The following is a 19,211-nucleotide window of genomic DNA, read 5'->3' as shown; positions in this document are numbered from 1 at the left end:
TTTTAATTACTCGCGTCTCGCCTCCCTTATGATCTATTACTGAACCAATACCGAATCGTCCTCGTCTGCATCACGATGCATTGAAGAAACGATTCATATCGACACCCCTAGTACGGATGCCCTTCCCATAGGTGGATCTCGAACACGAGATAATGAGAGAGAACATATTTACAGCCTTGTATAAATTGTGGTTTTGGTCTATACAGCAATTTTTGCCCTTCATGACAACTGTGAGGGGGGTGAATTGTTTTATAACTCATTCGTTTAAATTATATTAAGCCTTAAAGTTCTGCATAATTAAAGGAATGACCACTTGAGTGACAGGTGGATTGCCATTTGTCTGTTGTCTGTTAGCCATCACGTCACCTCAGCTCCATCCACGTCCCGCCTCTTTGCCCATTTTCTGTTATCCGCGAGTGACGTGCTGCCAAGATGGCAAGCCCGACTTTACACTTTTTTTACAGTCTATGATCTCAGCTTGGTTGCCTGGTGTGTGTGTGTGCTGCAGTGGTTCTGCCAGACAAAGACTAAAAGTTAACAATACAAGTCTCAACTCTCGTCTGCTAATGATCTGAAGTATCATCATTTACCTGTTTATGCATTGCGTTCCAGCTGTATTTGCAAATAAACCTACTTGTTTGCTTGTTTGAGTTACACCTCGGTTCTTGTCATCGCATCCATGCCTGTACATGACACTCATGTGACATGCATTTTCAGATATATTTCATAAATAATATATATTTCATAAACTTCTCAAGGAAAAGCTAAAGTCCCTCCTCTCTCTCTCTCTCTCTCTCTCTCTCTCTCTCTCTCTCTCTCTCTCTCTCTCTCTCTCTCTCTCTCTCTCTCTCTCTCTATATATATATATATATATATATATATATATATATATATAATTTGGATTTAAATGGCACTGTGCAATTTATTAACACTTAAACACGATACACCTTATACCATTTTTTAAATTACCTTTTATAAGTTGCCCATTTTATTTGTCTGCGCTTCGCTCATTTCTGCTGCCTCCTGAAACACTGTGATTCTACAGACACAGCGCTAGTAATTTGCCATTACAACCCGATTAGTTTTGTGGTGCTTGATGTCTTATTCTCTCTAATTGCCCTGTCATGAACACTCGCTGAACTGTAATTAATTAGCCGTGTTCCTGAATCGCAGGGCGGGTTTAACGTGTTCTCCTGCTAATGTGTGTCTGCGTCCAGACGGCTCCGATGTCTCTCTAACTACCTCTCTGAGTGTCACGCTCTTCAGATTAATATTTCTGCACATCTGAAATGAAAATCACATGCTAAAATTCTTTGTATGCATTTTGAAATCTCACAAGCATGTGCAATAAAGTGATATCTGCTCTTTTAACTTGCGATGTATTATGAATGTGCTCTCATTAAAGATTCACTCATTCTATTTCAGCGGTTAAAGTTGTCTTGGATATTTTAATCACTGTATCACAGATGAGAGTGTAAAAATTCTGTCCGCTAAGAGCTCTGAATGCTGACGTGATTTGGGGGCAGATAAAAGTTATTTCTCTCTGTCCAAAAATGACTTTTCAATTTTCATTGTGTAAATGTTCAGTCCTGTAAATGCACCCTTAAATTCATTTTTGAGCAATCAATGCAATCGATGTATCATTTCTGAATTGGCTTCTTATTGTTTAATTATGTAATTGGCATGATGCATTTTTACCTGACGAGTAAAATGTTATATTTGATTGATTCTGTATTCTTCTGAAATTGTTATGACTAGTAGATTAAACAGACTCTGGTGTTACCGCAAATCTGTGTTCAGGATAGGTCCAATTTAAAGGTATTAGTTAACCCTGCATCCTCTGACTAAGATCAGACTGGCGAGTGAGTTACCCACTGGCTGGCCAGACACTCAATGTGTGACATTGGGTCCCTAATGTACATTTAATTGAAGAGTGATAGAATACTAGCATAATCCAATATCTACATTTAAACAGAACAAAATGTATAGTAATTTCAGGCTATTTTGAAATTGGAGTCAGATCAAGCTAGGGCTGCAACATTTTGTTGATAAAATTGATAATAATCAATAATGAAAATCATCGATAACGATTCTCATTACAGCACTGAATAACTCATTTTTATGGACAAAATGTGCATCTAGAAATACTGGAGTGGAAACAGAGTGAGCTGATGCAGGAAAGGTACATGATCCAAGTGCCCAAAACATGAGAATTGTTTATTTTAATCTTCAAGCAAATGCATTAGCGTTTAACATACCCTGTCATGCACTTTGACAAATGTTAATTTTACATGTTATATTCACTAATCTATATAGAGAACAGTAGTTATATCCTCATCTGCAAATGCCACACGCGAGTATTTCCATTTTGCATGAAAGCACGTTCTGACAGTCTGTTAAACTTCAAACTTCACTGAAAGAGCGCCGGTGTGGTTCTGTCAAATAGACAGAACGCAGTCGAGAGCACCAATTGCGATTCAGCGCAAAAACATTAATTTAGCTGAAATACCCGCTTTAGGTAAAAAAATTATTAAAAGTCAACATGTCATTCAAGTATTTTATGAGAGTAGTAACTGTAAGGGATAACAGCGTGTAATGTAAATGTAAGACATTTTTACAGGATAAAGAAGTGACAGTAACAGGTTACTGTTCATAGAGAGTGTGCGTGTGTTCCTGCAGAACATTCCTCATATCTGGTTACACTGAGTTTGTGTTTTTGTTTTTCTTTAATATAATTTTAATGTAGGGATTTAAACTCCTTTTGCTTAGTAACTTTTTTTTGCACATAATGTATTGCACAAACATACCCATACGAAAATGAACCATGGTTCTATTAGATATAAAACCATGTTTTTATTATAATAAAACCATGTTTTGCCATATTAATTACCATTTGTATAACCACACAAATACCATATAGTTAAACTATGGATTTGAAGCAAAACTATGGTTAATTTGTGGTTGCCATTGAATAACTACAATAACCCTGTTATTTATTTATTAATATTATTTTTGTTTGTTTTATTCAATGTAAAACCATGGTTAATTTTTGTAAGGGTATATGCACTATGTATGTGTTTATAGCACTCAGCTGACACGTTTGTTTGAAGGACAGCATTGGGAAGGATGTGGAATAGTGTGTTTTGTCAGTAAAATAAAAAATGGGCTTTATCCGATTAATTATCAAAATAAATGTTAGTTGCAGCCTTAGATCAAGCATCGTGCTAGAATCAAATTGAAACTTCTAATAAATTAAGTGAACTTTAGCGAAGGGCAAGACCTACACACGTTATACCTTCGCCCATGCAATGTAAATATAAATATAAACATAGAATAAAAAGAAACTAAACTAGACACTTCTGAACTCAATTAGTGTATATATATACACACCGATCAGGCATCATGACAGGTGAGGTAAATAACACTGATTATCTCTTCATCACAGCACCTGTTAGTGGGTGGGATATATTAGGCAGCAAGTGATCATTTTGCCCCGCAAAGTTGATGTGTTAGGAGCATGAAAATGGGCAAGCGTAAGGTTTTAATCAAGTTTGCCTGGGTCAGAGCATCTCCAAAACTGCAGCTCCTGTGGTGTGTTCTTTGATCTGCAGTGGTCAGTATCTATCAAAAGTGGCCCAAGGAAGGAACAGTGGTGAACCGGCAACAGGGTCATGGGTGGCCAAGGCTCAGTGATGCACATGGGGAGCGAAGGCTGGCCTGTGTGGTCCGATCAAACAGACAAGCTGTAGCTCAAATTGCTCAAGAAGTTAATGCTGGTTATGATAGAAAGGTGTCAGAATACACAGTGCATCGCAGTTTGTTGCGTATGGGGCTGCATAGTTGCAGACCAGTCAGGATGCCCATGCTGAACTGGCATCTGAACTGGACGACAGAGCAATGGAAGAAGTTGGCCTGGTCTGATGAATCAGTGGAGGGCCGGGTGCATGTGCGTTGTTTATCTGGGGGACCCATGGCACCAGGATGCATTATGAGAAGAAGGCAAGCCGACGGAGGCAGTGTGATGCTTTGGGAAATGTTCTGGTGGGAAACCTTGGATCCTGCCATCCATGTGGATGTTACTTTGACATGTACCACCTACCTAAGCATTGTTGCAGACCATGTATACCCTTTCCTGAAAACGGTATTACCTGGTGGCCTCTTTCAGCAGGACAATGCGCCCTGCTATAAAGCAAAAATGGTTCGGGAATGGTTTTAAGAGCACAACAATGAGTTTGAGGTGTTTACTTGCCTGCCTGCCGATTCCCTAGATCTCAATCCAATCGAGCATTTGTGGGATGTGCTGAACAAACAAGTCAGATCCATGGAGGCCCAATTACAGGACTTAAAGGATCTGCTGCTGATATCTTGGTGCCAGATACCACAGCACACCTTCAGGGGTCTAGTGGAGTTCATGCCTCGAAGGGTCAGGGCTGATTTGGCAGCAAACGGGGGACCAACACAATATTAGGACATAATGTTTTGCCTGATCTGTGTATACTTATGTTTGTGTATTCACAGATACATTTATTTCTAATAAATTTCATTACTAATTGAAGCTATTTTAGTTGGCAATAGGTAATTTTATAAATCAGATTATTTAAATGATATTTATCTTGCACAAAAACAATGAGGATATCAGTTTGCATGACAGCACATACATTTACACTAAAAGTTGTAAAACTACAAACACCACATATTATATATTAAAATAAAAATTATATATAATTTTGTAACATTTTGTCGCATTGCTCCACTTCTTATTAAAAACAAATAGATAGCTACTAGAAAAGTTGGACTATTTTGAATCCAGTTGAGATAGTTTAGTTAGCATTCTCCAACACTGCCAAACCTGAACAAACAGATAATGACAAACACACTCAGATCTCAATCCAGAAGCCCTTCAGACCCGCACAGAACTTTGATTGAGATCCAGAGACCTCCATCCAACTTCCGTCAGAAAATCCCAGCAGAGACTCAGAGGAATAAACCGCCAGCTGGTCACAAACACATGCTTCCAAACAGTACAGAACAATTATGTCGCCATCCAAGATACCTTGTTACAGCCAAATACTAAAGCAGCAGCGCACGTGTCTGTCATGGAGGATAGTTGCGATGAGCTCAGTGAAATCACTTATAATGAAGAGCAAATAACCGTGAAAACAGCAGTGCAAACCCACTGTCATAGAGGTGGTTAAATAGTCTGTAATACATATATATTGCAGACTATTTAACTTACGTTATATATATATATATATATATATATATATATATATATATATATATATATTAACATCATATAATACATCATTGTTAATAAAATAAAGATTGTTGGAGTATGTTTTACAAGCAAATACTATTTCTGTCTTGCAACTTAAAAATGTCATATTTAAATCAATGTGTTACTTGCTGTTTCTTTTTAATTATTTGTAAAAATGTATGAGTCATTTCTAAATAAAATAATTGAATTTTATTTTTTGTTTTTCAGTTTAAGGGTACATTGGTAAAAAATATGGGATAGGAGACAAATTATATTTCAATGCTTTCATGTTCTCTCGCAAAAGTAGTGTGTTCCCCTGAGAACTTGGTGTGAGAAACTCAATGGCCCAACTCTTCCAGGCATATTTGTTATGTCTTTAGTTGATTGGAACTTCTTAATTATTGCCCTGATGGTGAAAATGGGGATTTTCAATGCTTTAGCTATTTTATTACAGCCACTTTCTATTTTGGGACGCTCAACAATCTTTTGCTGCACATCAGAACTATATTCTTTGGTTTTACTCATTGTGATGAATGATTAAGGGAATTTGGCTTTTGTGTTTCCTCATATTTATACTCCTGTGAAGTCATGGCCTGACAATTTCATGCACCTAGTCACCCTGGTGTGCTAAAACATTTTTAAAATATGAATGGGAATATACTTCAGAAATATTTTACTCATACGAATTTCTAGGGGTGCCAATAATTGTGGCCAACATGCATTGGAGAAAAAACATTTATCTCATAATGTGAGTTAACCCTCACTTTCAATTGTTTAACTTCAATGAAATATTACAATTGTGTTTTTTTATTTATTTAATGAAAGATCAAAATGATAAACAATGCAAAATTATTTTCTAATATTATTGGAGGGCATTTTATACAATGAAGATGGTTTACACTCATTTCAAAATTGACTAACTTTGTTTGATCTACCTGGTTCCTCTTTATCTGAGATTGAGATCAGCTAAGAAGGCATATGGTATTCTGGAGCACTTTACATCTAATGGTGGGATGGTTTCACAATGTTTTAGCTCCCTTTTAGAAACACAATATAAACGTTTACCTATTAAGATTCAGAAGTGCCTGGTCTTTGCCCTGATTAGATCACAGTATGGTCTAATATAAGCTAAACATCTTGAAATTGCTGTCACCAGTTTATCCATTTTAAAACCATTCACAGTGCTACACCATACAGACAGAAGGGGCTTAACATCTGATGCTAACTGCACCATATGTCAAAATTCTATAGTTGGCAAAATGTATATGTTTTGGGAATGTTCAGTGATATATCATTTCTGGACTGAAGTTTGTTGTGATTTAGAAAAATTGACGGTGTAATTTTACTCGGGTCCCTTGCCTGTGCCTTTTGAAAGATGACTCTTCTTTGAATCTTGGAACAATGGACAAAAGGATTCTTTTTTCTGGCTTTGCAGCAAAGAAGACAATACTTGAACTTTGGTGGAACGCAAATGCAGATATATCAAGACTGTGACTGTGTTAATAAAGCCTAAACAACGAACAGTACAGGCTTGGCTGAGGGTTGCAAAATCCATGTGTGATGTGTTCATGGTGTAAAAAGGCATATTTTCATTAAACTGTGAAGAGCTTTGTACTTTTATATGGTATTATTATGTCGTGTGGATACTTGTAATATTTATAAGCAGTGCTGACAGAGTCATTGTGGTCTATTTTTGTGTTGGTGTTTTGAAAAATTTAATATAAAAGAAAATCATAAAAAAAATGACTAGCAATATTTGAGTGAACATTCAAATGCCACCCCCCCCCCCCCCCCCCCCCCCCCCCAGTGTATTCTTCTTTGATTATTTCACTAGCTTTAAAACAACCAAGACTAGCTGAGCCGTGCTGGTAGACAAGCGAGACCAAAACCACAATTTTTTTTGTTGGTGAAATAACTGCATTGCGTTGTGTTGACGTTTATCAACTAAATCAATTGTGTGCATGTAAATAACAACTATAGAAGCATCTAAATGGATCAAGACATTTTACATTTACATTTATGCATTTAGCAGACGCTTTTATCCAAAGCGACTTACAACTGAGGAGTACAGGAAGCGGTCCATCATGAGGAGGCAGCAAAACACAGAAAGTTCCTGAAGTACTAAGTTTTGGACATCCCACAGAGCATCACACACTAGGGCAGGGAAGAAGTAGAGGAAAATAGAAGGAAAATAAGGAAAAGGAATGTTTTTTTTTTTATTTGTTTTTTTTAAGATAAGGTTAAGTGCTTGCGGAAGAGGTGAGTTTTCAGCTGTCGCCTGAATGCTGTCAGTGATTCTGCAATTGAATGTGAATGTTCTGGAGAGGGATTTTCTGCCTCTCTGTGATGGTACCACAAGCCGTTGCTCCTTAGCTGAGCGAAGGCTTCTGGTGGGGGTGTAGACTTGTAGGAGCGAGTCAAAGTATGCAGGAGCGGAGCTCGTGGTGGATCTGTAAGCGAGTAATGACCTTTTGCTCAGTCATGTCAGGCCGATCAATGTTATCTATGAAAGTCTTTAGCGTGTTTAGTGGGAGTGTGTGTTATTCCATAATCCATCAACACCTGCTGCATAATTTATGTGTTTAATTCATTATTCATGTTTATCATTTGCCACATAATGACGGCCTGATCTTATTCACATCTTAATGTCTCTGTCCGTGTGCATTTGTGTGTGTGTGTTTTACCGATAGTCTCCATGAGAAAAAACTACTAAATAATGTCTTAATGAAGGTAAAATATGTTTGAGGGTTCAGGGTTATTATAGAAAAAGTAACTCATTTAAAAAAATAGTCAATGCAAATTCACCACCATGATTGGAATGTGTGTATTTTTGTGTTGTCCTGGTATTTCCTACATTATGACGACCAAATTTCCCCAGATAGTAATACCAGTAATGTTTTACCTTTAGGGGACTTTTTTGTCCACATGAGGAAAACAGCTTATAAATCATACAAAATTATTTTTTTGATAATGTAAAGGAGTTAGGGGATAGAATAAGGGTTTTACAGTAAAAAATCATTAAGTCTACGATAAAGTCCCCATAAAACATGAAAACCCAAACTGCGTGTGTGTGTGTGTGTATGTGTGTCCAGAAGGCATGGATAAAAATCTGAAAGCCCAAGCTGTTCACGAAAGAACATCTCATTCTCCAGCAGGAAGACAGACAGACAGACAGAGAGACAGAGCAGTGCTATCACTGCATTTCACTGCTTCATTCTGATGCTGATGATGACTTGTTTCTTTACATCTTAAGCATTTTTTAACCAGGGTATTATTAAGGAACTTGTCATTGTGTTTCTCCTGTCATTTAATCACTTACCATGGCAGTAATTATAGTATGTGCATGGCTTTGTTCACACCACTGCTGAATGTCAGCACCAAACTCTTTATGTGCAAAACTCTTTTTTTCATGTGCGTGTGGTTGTTCATGTTGCTGTTTTGTCTTGATTTAAGCCTGGTTTAATTGTGAAAGATTTGTCAATGCAGTCTTTTATCAAAACGTAAAACTTTTTCCACTTCTGAAATAAGTTTTCTTTTGGTGTGATTTTTCAAGCCACTTTCATAGAGCAAAGGTTCAGATTTTAGTTGATAAATTTGAACAGTAATTACGTCATTATGCAGGCAAAAAGCATCTTCTTCCACTGACAGTCATCCAAACATGGCATTTATTTGCTTGTGCTATCTATGTTGGTTAAGTGCAGATTAACCAAATTAATTATGCAGTTTCATCAAAGACACGAACGTGTGCTCTAATCTGCGAGCTTCGGTTCTTGTGAGCCGGTTCATCATGACCTGACATCTGACCTCGACTGAGTCTCTTAAACAATAGTCTCTTACACAGTGTGTAAGTGTGATTTTACTACACCACAGATCTGGATTAATGCCCAGTTATTATACATGCTTTAATTGGACATCAGGGTAAACCACAATGTAAAACATTTATCTTTTGTGAATAAAGCTCATTTGTACAGACTTTGAACTAGTAGGGGTTTTTGCACAGAGATACCACGCTAATTGTTTAGTGAGTATGACTTTTACTTTGAAAAAAAGAGTACTTAATATGGAAATAATATACTTTAAAAGAATATACTTAAGTGTGAACTGAATGCAATGTAACTTAATTGCATGTAAATTACAATTAAATGAAAATGTATTAGTTGACTATGTATTAAAGGCAATTAGCTGAACTTTATCATTTTTTGACACATTTAAGAAGGACTTGAGTACATTTGTATTATTGAGCTGTTTAAACTAAAAGCAACTTGCACTGGTATATTTAAAAAATATATGTCAATACCATTGTTTTAATTCAAGCTGCACACCAGTAATGTTTTTGTTTTTGTTTTTCTAAGGCATGCTTTTAAAAGCTACTTAAATGCCCTAATTGAACTAAGGCCTAATCGTAATGTTTTTATTATGCAAATAACGTTTTTCACAATTTGAAATATTTGCATTGGAGCATATTTTTGTTTGGTAACAGACCTGATACTTGATTATCGAACTCAATGGAGCAGTTTAAGATTTCCTAACTAGATATAAGATAAGATTTTGTAAGATAGGATAATATTTTCTTTTGTAATACGAATGTCTTAGTTAACTTAACATGTCCTAAGATAGAACGTTTTTATAATACGCCCCCAGGAGATTGGCTATAGCTTTCTCCCCTACTTGAAAAACACTTTAGTTCTTCCCTTCAATAGGGAATTAAACTCAACCAAACAAACACAAGCATCTAAAAGATGACATTTCTAGAAATGTGGCTCCCTGCTGCTGCCATATTCTCGTTATACTCCTTTTACGTTTAGTTCTCGCCGTGGAAGACATTTGCACAGGCAATTTCAGCAGACACACTCATTTTCCCTGAGAGACCGCCGGTCATCTCTTCTGCGAATGCATCTCATGGCTGATAAGAGCGGCCAGACTCATTTGTTTTCTGTCGAAATGTGTGTTGACGCTTCAGCTCTGTTATCGGTTCTGGTGGTCTGGACCTGCCGTGTTCGGACCGATTGTGAGATGGAATATTTGAACATGAAAACACGCAGGGAAAGGTACTTAATATGCTTATCAGAGACACGAGTGCTCCGAGAGCTCAATCCGCACTGATTGGTGCTTTTTTGGATGAATTAGAACATAAAGGCCAACACGAGCACGGGAAGAAACTCCTGCCATCTGACAGACGTAATTTACAGCATGTCAACAGACGGGAAAGAATCGGTTTCGAGAGGAAGGGCCGATAAATGCCCTTGAATGAAAGAGTGTGAGACACAGCAGACAGGTGAGAGTATATATTGTGCTGATATGAGTCGATTCTGTCCTGAGAAAAAGAGGCGAAGGAAATGTCAAAAGGCTCACTTTTGATTTTGATGAAAATACTGCACGTTTAAAGAAGCTTTTCAGGTAAGAATAGCACCTGGTTTTATTATTTACATCAGTATCCATACTAATAATAATAACAACAACAACAATACTTTGATAATAATAATGATATATTATTATCATTATTATAACTGTATTAGTAATAATAATAATAATTATAATAATTTGGGCAAAAAGATTTGTAGTTTACATAAAGATGTTTATTAAGGCAACATAACAATTACACTGTATAACCCAAAGAATTACTCATTTGAGAAAACGCTTTAAAAACGAATATTTATGACTACTGTGAACTTATTCCATTTGAGCCCACATAAAGAGAATATTTCTTAATAAAATGCTCCACCCCTACCCCCAGCGACTGAAAGATACTACTATATAGTTTTATATATAAATTATATTTTCAACTCGATAATGTAATGTATATAAAAGGCTCATATCTGACGCACTGAATGGCAATGCACATTAACTCTGACAGTAGATGGCGCTGATGGAACAGCATAAATGCCGCCGCTACCAGGCTGCGCTACTTTCTAGGATATTCGTATATTACAGTTTTTCTCCATTGGTTTGGCTCATTTCTTGAAACAGAAATGACATTCTCAAAATTGTAAGATTATTTGGCAAAACAGTCTTACAGTTCAGCACAACACTATAGCTCACTTGCAAAAGCTAATATCTCTCCCAAAACTGTTCACTCATGCTTCAGAACTAAATTCCTTTCCCATAAAAATAGTCAGTGCCACCAAAATGGCAAAGATCCTTTTCAATCGCTTTGGCTCATTTCTTGAAACAGACCCGGACATTCTCAACCCTCTTGGTGCTTTTGCCAAAATAACGTGGATAGTTTGTCACAACACCATGGTTCACCTGCAAAAGCTCATACCTCCCAAAACAGTTCACTCATGTGTCAAAACTAAATTTCCTTCTCATTTAAACAGTCAGTGCCCCCAAAATGCTTCGTCCCTTTGGCATTGTGTAAGCACTGCAAGTCAAAATGTTTAGATGTTTTGTCACTATGGCAGAGGACCATTTAAATATCCGTCATGTCCACCTTTCAGTCTTAGCCCAGTCCTTCATTTTTGTCTAGCTAACAGAATATAATTGTGTATAAAACTGAAAAAAAGAAATAGGATTTTAGGGTAAGAGTAGCCTCCAAGGTATGACATCACACTCATACTGCCAAGGAAATTGTAACCATTATCATTTACACACATAAAGTAACTTCCATACATCAGAGTAAAAAGAAAATGTATACAGCATAATATACTGTAATATAACACAAGCAAAAAAACAATGAAAATTACCATCCTCACCCTCCTGGCCATCCACACGCTGCTGTTCTCAATCTTACTGTAAACACTTGTAAAATTTCTACTTTTCTAATGATATAATCTGGGTTTGATTTTTTTCAGAGATATTGTTAGATTAAAGTATATGAATATATTGACCAAACAGTACACACAAGACCAGTACTGCATATTGATGAAAATATTTATTTATCTCCACATTTGTAAAATCATTCGATTCATTCATGCATTTTCAAAGGTTTGTTTTTTATATCTGCTGAGGTTGAGCTGAAGTCTCTGTCCAGCCTCTCTCAATGTCAACCCATACTCAGTAGAATCGCATCTGATAAATTTGGTCCCCGTCTTCTTTGGCCACATCATTTTCCAGGTCTACCTCTTCCTACCCCTCTCTTCCCCTCTCATCACCCCTTCCCCTTTCTTCCCCTCTCTACCCCTCTCTACCCCTCTCATCCCCCCTTTCCCTCTCTTCCCCTCTCTACCCCCTTCCCCTCTCTACCCATCTTCCTCCACGGGTTCCCCCTCTCATCCTCACTCTTCCTCGAGCAGGCAGTTGCCCTTGTTCATTTACTTGGCCAGGTGCCTCCATGTTCAGAAACTGTACTGGTCCTGCATGGTCAAGCTCTTTACATTTATGTTTGGCAGCATTCGCAGTCATGGACAGCACCTGTCAGGTAACTAAACATACTCTTTGATTGGTCATCTGAGATGTGTGAAAGTCCTCCTTCATTAATCAAGTTCTAGTTTCACCAATTGCTGTAATACATTTATCAAATGTTCCAAGGGATTCATATATGGTATTCATGGTATTATGTTTCTTGACTAATTTTGACAATTGAACAGACTGTTGTGCATGTGATGACTTGAAATGATGCTGATACGTTTTGGAGCGAACGACCATTAGACTGAGAATCAAACAATCAGTTTCGATCAACAAGATCTATTCACTTGGAAATTGTGCTAAATGTAGGCTACCTGTACTTAATAATTTGCAAAGATGTACTGAGACATTGAGACATGTACTTAGACATTTGCAATTTGATTAAATGAATGAGAAATGCTATTCTGTTGTGAACAATTGCCAAGTGATTTGGAGATTTGTCCATGTTGTTTTGAGAATGTAATTTCTGTTTCAAGAAATGAGCCAAACCAATGGAGAAAAACTGTAAAGGGGTCAATTCATGACCCCTTTACTAATACATTATTAAGTGTATGTTCTATACACAGGGAAAATAGCCTATATTTGACAGAAATTCCAGAATTGTAAGAAAGCTGACTATCTAGATGAATGTGAATGTTTATATGGTTGTCAATGAATGGTATGCTAAATATAGATTTTGACTTTAATGAGATTTTCCCAATAAATAGCCAAGAATATTGTAAACCTAATGGTGTCCTCCTTTCTTTCCTACAACAAAGAACTTGAATGTGACAAGCTTCTAATTTTAACATATAGGGCCAGATTTACTAAACAGGTCAAATTAGCGTGAGATCGCAATGATGGGAGTGGAAAGTTCAGCACATGATCTCGCAAATTAAGGAACACAGACGCAGCCAGATCATTTCCATAATGACCAACACAATCTACCAGTTAGCGTTTAGTTAAGACATGCTTTTTTGGGCAGTAAATAATGGCTCAAATTATTGACTAGTGCAAACATTAGTTAATTACCTTGCATGAATCATTTAAATACTCTCCTCCTCCCATACATTTTGCATCTGAAAGGGCAATTCCTACAAATGCATATGCAATAAGGTCAGCTGCAAAACAGCGCAAATTTTTTATGGCTTTTCAGCGCAAATTTTTCACTGCGTGTCTTTGTAAATCCTGACAGTATTTTTTAACGCCAAAAGAGGGTTTGCGCTGGTGCAAGCTGTTAGTAAATCTGGCCCTTACTCTCCTATTGAAAGGAAAGCATTATGCGAACTAGAAAAAGAGTTCTGGTTAATTTAAATCAGTTATTTTTTCTATTAAGAATGAACTTTAAAGGCCATTACATACTCTGCAAGAACAGAGCTCCCAGGGCTGCGAGAACAAAATGACGTCATTTTGTTCTCGCAGCCCTGATTTGGGAGTTCTTGCAGCTTGTTCTTGACACATCATCTGAGCAGAACTTTTTTCTTGTGGGTGTCCGAGAACTATTGTGCGACTGGTCAGAAATGTAACTGTTCTGCACCTGCTTTTCTCGTAAAGTATGGAATGTCCTGGTCAGAACAAACTTTGTTTCATGGCGAACCATCAGAATTTGTCAGGCCGCCACGGACACACCGTTCAACGAAAACTCAAGCTCTTTGCAATTTAACAACGCTAGGGCCTTAATATTAATATGGTTAAATCTAAATGAGGAGTTAATCACAGTATAAATATGACATTTCCTGTTGCAGGTGACGCTATGACTATAACAGAATATTGGTATATAGATGTCTTCAGGCCAGGACTCTAATAAAACATGTGAAGTTTGGGGCAGATCGGACATTGTGTGCCCGCATTGCCCGGGTTACAACAACTTCCTGTTTCATGGCGAAACATCAAATTTTGTCAGGCCGCCACGGACACGTCCTTCAGCAAAAACTCAAGTTCTTTGCAATTTAACGTCACAAAGGCCTTTAGATTAGACTGACCAAATATGATGTTTATCTGATTAAGTCTCTAGGAGGAGTTTGTTAAAGTACAACGTCTGGAAATGGCAAAAACTTCACAACATCGGTGCTCAGGCCCTAATAAGTAAATTTGACTGTTAGGTTTTACGGTGAGTGATACTACTGCTCACAAAATTATTTATATGATGATTGTGTAACCAAGCATTTTCTGAAGACTTCAGAAAAGAACTTTCACATCAGCCAAACAAAACAGAGCTTCAGTCTTGAAGAAAATTGGAGGCAAAAAAGTGTCTCGCAAAGTGAAGTTTGAGTAAATGGCTGTTCAGGATCTAGTTTGTGTCTGGCATCTAAAGAGCAGAGCTGCTAAATAGGTCAGAAAGATGCTGAATATCTCCTCCAATCTCTGTTTAACAAGGGAGGATGTGGAAGAATATTTTCTCATCAGGGCAATTTGAGGAAGTTTATGAGAACTAGTAATATAAACATTCACCAAGGGCAAACACACACACACACACACACACACACACACACACACACACACACACACACACACACACACACACACACACACACACACACACACACACACACACACACACACACACACACACACACACACACACACACACACACACACACACACACACACACACACACACACACACACACAGCCAGACTGATTCTCTTGATATTAGTCTGGTTTACTGTTATTAATTAAAAGAATGAGCACAATAACGGACTCTGTTGTTCTGTGATCTCATCTAAGATGATCTGCAGCTTGAACAATTTGCAATATATTTTACTCGTTAAATGTTGAATCATGAGGTTGTTTCTTCAAACTGTCTCAACAGCCGAAGAGCTTGTAGGTTTGATTTGAAACTCATGTCAAAATTGTTAGCACCGCATAAAACCACTCCTGAATGACATGTAAGAACAAAACTAACTCTGGCTTTAGACTTTATTATAAACAGACTCGATAAGTGGCCACAACTTCTGGCCCCAACTTTTAACCCTCACAGAAAGGAAGTCTGTTCGTCATTTTTCAAGTTTTTGTTGTTGTATAAACTACTATGTGAATAAACTATTATTTAACATCAAAGTCAATTTTATCATTGTTTAACAACTTTGTCAAATATTTGCTTAATTTAAATCTGTAACCCTGTAGTTCATTCTGGCATATCTGTTTATATATATATATATATATATATATATATATATATATATATATACATATATATCTGTTATTCATTTTATTATTATATATTATACAATAGTTACCTCTGGTCCTCAAATCTGATTGGCTGAGAGGTCTTTTCAGCCATGTGATATTCTACCAGTATCACCACGGGAACCGTTTTACATACATATCTATGGTTTCACTGTTTGACACATTTCTCATGGCGAAAGAGTAAACAAACTATAATTTTATGAATACTGTTGTTGTGTAAGGGAATGTACTTGTAATAGTTTTTAGCCGAGAATGTATTTGTTTAAACTTCAAATATGCAATTTATTTATAAAGATTGCACCTAATTGAAAATTTACCCCGCTGAGAACAGCCTTGCCTTTGCCATATTTTGTCACTGGCTCTGATGTCTCTATAGTGGTAAACATGAGACATTATTTATTTTGGGTATATCTAATGGACAATCTTTGGTCTCATTAATCTATTATTTGTTCCAGAGCAAATAGTTTTGGCTGAGGGCAAAGTTTCATAACTTTATATTTTTACAGCATTTAATGCTGTATCAGAGCTCTGCCTTTGTTCTGAATTGCTTAGCAACTTTTATAAGGGCTATTGTATGCTAATTATTATTGTTCCATAAATATTATGTAAATAATAGTAGTATTTAATAATAGTATTTGATATTGAGAAAAGTTAGCCCGGATGCCAGCCAAATTTAGCCCCGCCCACAACATTTGAGTTCGCGAATTTCGGTCTGGACTTGATCCGTTGTCGAGCAACTATGCCCAAACAGGACCTGTTCGGACCAATCAAATTGTCAGGGCGGGCTTCATACGATGATGGACAGATGATAAACATTCATGTCACCAAAGAGCACTTGGGTGGAATTTAGATTAGATTAGATTAGATTAGATTCAACTTTATTGTCATTACACAAGTACAAGTACAAGGCAACGAAATGCAGTTTAGGTCTAACCAGAAGTGCAATAGCAGCAAGTGCAGGATATACAACGTTTGCATAAGTGCAGGACATGGATATGTACTGAGTATATATAAATATGTCTATAAATAGAGAGATGGTTATTACTATAAACAGAATTTACAGGTGAATATGTACAGTGAATAATATACAGATGGTTAATACTATAAACAGAATTTACAGGTGGATATGTACTATGAATATAATATAATATACAGATGGCTATTACTATAAACAGTATTTTACAGATAGAGGTATACAATGATATGTTAGGCTAAAATGAGGAATATGGCAGTGGATTAAGGTAGTGCAATAAATTATGGACAGAAGCTATCCGAAAAAAAGTGTAAAAGTGCAGTGGAAGTGATTGCATATTACAGTTAGAAGTACGGTGCAAAATACAAATGTAAACAGTAGGTACTGTAAATAACAGTCGGCAGTGCAAATGAGCATAATCCAGTTACGGTGTGGTAGTGCAAAATGAATAAGTAAACAGTTGTTACTGTAATAAAGAGTCGGTAGTGCAAGTAACAAAGTGAAGGTGGATGTGAGGTAGGAGAGTTATCAGTATATGAGGGGAGTGGATCAGCGGGGGTTTGAGTTCAGTAAGGAGACAGCTCTGGGGAAAAAACTGTTCTTAAGTCTGCTGGTCCTGGTCCGGTGGATCCTGAAACGCCTGCCGGAGGGCAGGAGAGAAAACAGTCTGTGGGCTGGGTGAGAGGAGTCCTTGAGGATGCTGTGAGCTCGATGCAGGCAGCGTTTCCTCTGGATGTGCTCGATGGCAGGCAGTGGAGTCCCTGTGATGCGCTGGGCAGTTTTCACCACCCGCTGCAGTGCCTTGCGCTCCGCAACAGAGCAGCTCCCATACCACACTGCCACACAGTTGGTCAGGATGCTTTCTATTGCGCAGCGATAGAAGTTCACCAGGATAGCCGAGGAGAGCTGATTCTTCCTCAGTGTCCTCAGGAAGAAGAGGCGCTGGTGAGCCTTCTTGACCAGGCTGGAGGTGTTGGTCGTCCACGACATGTCCGCCGAGATGTGGATCCCCAGGAACTTGAAACTGGAGACACGTTCAACAGCCATTCCATTGATGTGGATGGTGTCGTGTGTGCCTCTTGACTCCTTCCTGAAGTCCACGATGAGCTCCTTCGTTTTGGTGGTGTTGAGGAGCAGGTTATTATCAGCGCACCATGTGGCCAGGTGCTGGATCTCCTCCCTATAGGCAGTCTCATCGTTGTTGCTGATGAGACCAATCACCGTTGTGTCGTCCGCAAACTTGACGATAGAATTAGATCCATACACAGGCTTGCAGTCGGCGGTGAAGAGGGAGTAGAGAAACGGACTTAGCACACAGCCCTGTGGTACACCAGTGTTGAGTGTGATGGATGTGGAGCAGGTGGATCCTGAACGAACATTCTGGGGTCTGTCAGTTAGGAAGTCCAAAATCCAGTTGCACATTGAGGTATTGATGCCCAGGTCTCCAAGTTTGGCTATTAACTTGGTTGGGATGACAGTGTTGAATGCTGAGCTGAAGTCAACAAACAGCATGCGTGCGTAAGTGTTCTTATTGTCCAGGTGAGTGAGCACAGAGTGCAGTGCCATGGAAACGGCATCCTCTGTGCTCCTATTGCTGCGGTAGGCAAACTGGTGTGAGTCCAATGTGGATGGTAGAGAGTCTTTTAGGTGTTCCAGGACCAGCCGCTCAAAGCACTTCATGACGATGGGTGTGAGTGCTACAGGGCGGTAGTCATTAGGGCACCTCGGGTTAGAGTGTTTTGGCACTGGCACAATGGACGTGCGTTTAAAGCATGAAGGTACAGCTGCTTGGGCAAGAGACAGGTTGAAAATGTCTGTAAAAACCTCAGCGAGCTGCTCCGCACATGCCCTGAGAACACGACCAGGGATGTTGTCTGGTCCAGCAGCCTTGTGCGCGCTGATCCGGCTCAGTGACTTGCAGACATCTGTGGAGGAGAGTGTGATTGGTGGGTCAGCTGAGGGTTTGAGCTTGGTGGCAGTTTCTCTGTTGTCTCTTTCAAAACGAGCGTAAAAGTGATTTAGCTCGTTCAGGAAGTTGACATCAGTGGCTGCGGGGGTGGAGTGGGTGGGTTTGTAGTCACTGATGGCCTGGATGCCCTGCCACATGCGTCGAGGGTCAGAGTTGGAAAAGTGACCCTCTATCTTTAGCTTGTAGCAGTGCTTGGCCTTTTTGATGCCCCTCTTCAGGTTTGCCCTGGATGCGCTGTAGGCTTGTGCATCACCTGATCTGAAGGCAGTATTGCGTGACTTCAGCAGGAGTCGCACTTCCCTGTTCATCCATGGCTTCTGATTTGGGTATGTGGTGATCTGTTTCTGGGTTGTAACACTGTCAATGGTGGTATTGATATGATCCAATACAGAGGAGGTGTAGGAGTCAATGTCCGTGTGAGCGCCACTGGTGGCTTGAGAAGCAAACACACTCCAGTCTGTGTGTAGAAACCTTTCCTGGAGTGTGGAATCAACCCCCGC

Source organism: Gobio gobio (assembly GCF_949357685.1).
Source record: "Gobio gobio genome assembly, chromosome: 2".
NCBI classification, from domain to species: domain Eukaryota; kingdom Metazoa; phylum Chordata; class Actinopteri; order Cypriniformes; family Gobionidae; genus Gobio; species Gobio gobio.
This window is presented reverse-complemented; position numbering follows the sequence as displayed.